Source organism: Octopus bimaculoides, chromosome 23 (genome assembly GCF_001194135.2).
Source record: "Octopus bimaculoides isolate UCB-OBI-ISO-001 chromosome 23, ASM119413v2, whole genome shotgun sequence".
Lineage (NCBI taxonomy): Eukaryota > Metazoa > Mollusca > Cephalopoda > Octopoda > Octopodidae > Octopus > Octopus bimaculoides.
Genome location: NC_069003.1, coordinates 30833758 through 30838087, shown reverse-complemented (window position 1 = coordinate 30838087; position 4330 = coordinate 30833758). Strand labels below are relative to the sequence as shown.

The 4330-nt window shown below is 34.5% G+C and overlaps 1 protein-coding gene across 4 annotated transcripts in view; it reads left to right on the top strand.

The window, feature by feature from the left end:
* The window catches only part of LOC106870412 (otoferlin), a 360495-nt gene that overhangs the window by 171015 nt on the left and 185150 nt on the right, over positions 1 to 4330 (top strand). The gene's annotated exons all lie outside the window — the stretch shown is intronic.

The window sequence follows — 4330 nt, the reverse complement described above, 5'->3', positions numbered from 1 at the left end:
GGGGGGGGGGGTCGATATAATCGACTTAGTCCCTTTGTCTGTCCTTGTTTGATCCCTCTATGTTTAACCCCACTACCATGGGCAATAAAGAAATGAATATTCGGTCAGTCTGCTGCTGCTTGTTCTGTAAATTACTTGTCCACTACATGTACCATTCCGTTGGAATGAATCTTTGTGTTTAGACCAGATGTTCCAGCCGTTGTTATTGCTGTTGCTACTGTGGCCGACTCTATGGCATCCGGGAAGTCCAGGAAGCACCAAAGAATCTGCTATTAATCATGATGGTTATAATGCTTCTAAGCCTTTTGCCATAATATTTCTTTCATTTTATTCTGTGATTCATGGATTTCGCTGTATTAAATTTCCACTTAATCCTTTCGTTGGTTTTGTACAAGAAAGACACTTGTGACAGTGCTCAGGATTGTTATGACATTAACTTAGACTTTGGCTGTTGTCATCGTCATCATAGATATATATATATGCACACACACATATATATATATGAAGGGGTGCTGTAAAGTCACTAGCTTCGAGTAAAAGAAAATACAGGAGGATCAGTTGATTATGATTTTATTCAACATACTCCCCTCCTCATCATCATTATCATTGTTATAATCTTGATTGTTGTCATCAGCATCATTGTCGTCATTAACATCATCATTGTCATCATTATCATCATCATAATCATAATCATTGTCATTGTTGTTGTCGTCATTGTTATCATCATTGTCTTCATCTGTGTCTTGCATCTATGTGAGTGTGTGTGTGCATATGTGTGTATGTATGTTTATTCATGCATTAGGTGAACAGAGATTACATTTCCAAACCACAATTTCATTCATTTGGTCCTTCACTTCACTGTACACAATCAGAAGTAATTATCATTTATGATGAATATTGCAATTGCTATGGCTTCAAATTATCATTTGACTGTTGAGGTCAATGGTCATCTACCACACACCAACACAATCCTTTTTAACCCTTTCGTTACTATATTTCTGACCAAAATACACCCCTCATGAGTTTCAATTAAATTCTAAAATAATCATGAATTTAGACTAGTCTCATTAAACACCTGTAACTTTTTTATTTATCAACATATTAATATGATATTTGGAATATAATTAAAGAAAGGGTTCTTAATCAATTCTATTGCATAATTTTTGTCTCAAAGTTCTCCACGTACTGGAGTACTGCTAGTGTCTCTCACATGTAAATATTGGTTCAGCTTCACGAATCGTACTCGTTCATAATACTGGAAATATATTCATCGCCAAAAGGTTCCTGATCGCTCTAGTAATTTGTTTAGGGGGAATCGCATGACCGTGACATATAGAACACATTATCGAAAACGAAAATCGCCAAAATTAAAAAATTAAAAAGTTACAGCCATTTTCCCTCAGTGTCTAATTCCAATGTGATACCTTTAAAGCTAGAAACTTTTCAGCACCCCCTTGTACTCTCCTAGTCACCATAAACCACCATTATAGTCTCCTTGCCAATACAGACCACCACTACGAGGGGATGCTGAAAACTTCCTGGTTTTGGGTCAAAGAAAATATAAGAGGACCAGTCAATTATGATTTTATTGAATATAATCCCCTCTCAGATTCACACACTTATTTGCAGTGGTCCTAGTTTTTCTAAACCCTGTAAAAGAAGTTAGAAGTCTGGGCCTCCAACCAGGCAAACACTACATGTATCTGCCTACCAAATTCACTCACATGGCTTTGGTCAGTTTGGGGCTTTTGGTAGAAGAGACTAGCAACAAAGTGGCTTACAGTGATATTGAACCAAGAACCACATGGCCAGGAAGTGAGCTTCTTACCCACACAGCCATGCTTGTGCCTATATTTACACAAATTTACTCTACGTACTTCTTGGCCAAACCCCAACTGGTCACAAAGTGCTATTTGCTATTCAAAGCTAGACAATATTCTCATGGTGGAGCCAGCATTTCATATATATACATATATATATTCAAATTTTTATTAAAAAAACTAGATATAGGAATGCTTTCTGTATATCTGCCTTATGATTTGGTCTGCTTCTTTTGTTGTTGTTGTTGTTGTTGTTGTTATTGTTATTATACTTAATATTTTTCTGCAAATGAACTACTAGTTGCCATTCATCAAAAAGTGCTGGCATCTCCAGGATGCTGCAAACATGGAAATTGGTATTAGTACATTTTTCATTGCCCTTGCCACAACCAATACATCATGCGTAAAAGCCACGCGGTTCCATTATACGCAAGAAGGAGAAAGCAAAGACCGATTCTAAATTGCCTATGAAAAGTATACTACCTTTATCTAGAGATAATAACAAGGTGAAGAGCTAATAATAATAATAATAATAATAATAATAATAATAATAATTCATAATTATGATGATGATGAGAATGGTGGTGGTGGTGGGGGGGATTGCGATTCAAAGTACTTCATCTTTGTCATGTGCCAACAAGAATTATGGGAAATTAAATGATTGGTTAGAGTTTAAATGAAACCAAGTAGCAACAACAACCAAAATAATCTCCTTTTATTCAAACCCATAATTTTTTTTTTTTCAACTGAAATTAAGTTACACACAAATTCTTTAATTAAGATATATATGTGTGTGTGTGTGTATGTGTGTGTGTTTGTATACATACATATTTATACATATATATATACATATATACACATATTTGCATATATATATGTATATAATATGTATGTACATATACATACATATGTATGTGTATATATATATATATTAAAGGATCACTCCGTCGGTTACGACGATGAGGGTCCCAGCTGATACGATCAATGGAACAGCCTGCTCGTGAAATTAACGTGCAAGTGGCTGAGCACTCCACAGACACGTGTACCCCTAATGTAGTTCTTAGGGAGATTCAGCATGACACAGAGTGTGACAAGGCCGGCCCTTTGAAATACAGGTACTACTCATTTTTGCCAGCTGAGTGGACTGGAGCAACATGAAATAAAGTGTCTTGCTTAAGGACACAAAAAGTCGCCGGGAATTAAACTATATATATATATATATGTAGCATAAATACACACACGCATATATATATATATATATATATATATATATATATTACATTATATTATCTTATATCTATATGTATTTGTGTTTGAGTATATCTATCTATTTGTGTGTGTATATATATGTGTGTGTGTATAAATTATATATACAGACACACACATAAGCACACACTCACACATGCGCACATACTTCATAATTCATCTCAATCATCGTTTAACGTCTGCTTTCCATGCTGGCATGGGTTGGACGGTTTGCTTGACGACTGGCAAGCCAGACGGCTGCACACCAGGCTCCAACCTGATATATACATATATAGTATATACAGATGACTATAACTACACAGTCATTCACACACACACACACACACACACACGTGTGTGTGTGAATGCAAATGTGTTTATTTGTAAGACCATAAAAATAGCTTCATTAAAAGTAGAACGAAACAAAACTAAAATTATTATATATACACTATTTCTTACAATTTTTTTAACTTTTTATATCTGACTAATAATTGCTGTGAATGGTCGGTCTGGTCCGGTCTTAGTTATTAGGGTCCAGCTATCTTCCTATCCTAAATTGGAAATGTTACCCTATGAAGGCATTCTTTTTTCTTTCTTTATTTCTGTTATTATTATTCATTTATTAAATTATCCTGTTTTTAGGTAAAAAGATACGGATGGTTGCTTTAACTAATGATGGCTTAATCTCAGATCGTTTATGTATTTTTTCAATTATGCTATTTTTTAATTTATTTATTTATTTATTTATTCATTCATTTATTTATTTAATTATTTACTTTTGTTTGTTTTTGTGTGTGTGTGTGTGTGTTTTTTTTTTTTTTTCATTAGCAAAGTAGAACAGTGAGCTTGTATGTGGTTAATAAAGTAATAGAGCTTAAAAACACGCATGTAGAACGTGCATAAAGAAACACACGCACACACACACATACACACACACACACACGCAAACACTAATGTACACGCCAAGAAACAAACAAACAAAAACATACAAAAGAAAAAAAAACCCCGATGCATTCAGATAGGCCCGACAATTTTTGGTTGGTTAATTTGATTATGAAGCTAAAATAACTGCGAGATAATTTAGTTATTTCCAAGTTATTTAGTTATTTTCCTATACAGATTACACACTCTCACCTCCCCACACACACATACATAAACACGTACACGTATACACATGCACACATGCACCCACACCCACACATCAAAATATACATGCAAGTGCGTGAATAATATCATTTGAATTATCAACTTTTCCCGTGCTATCA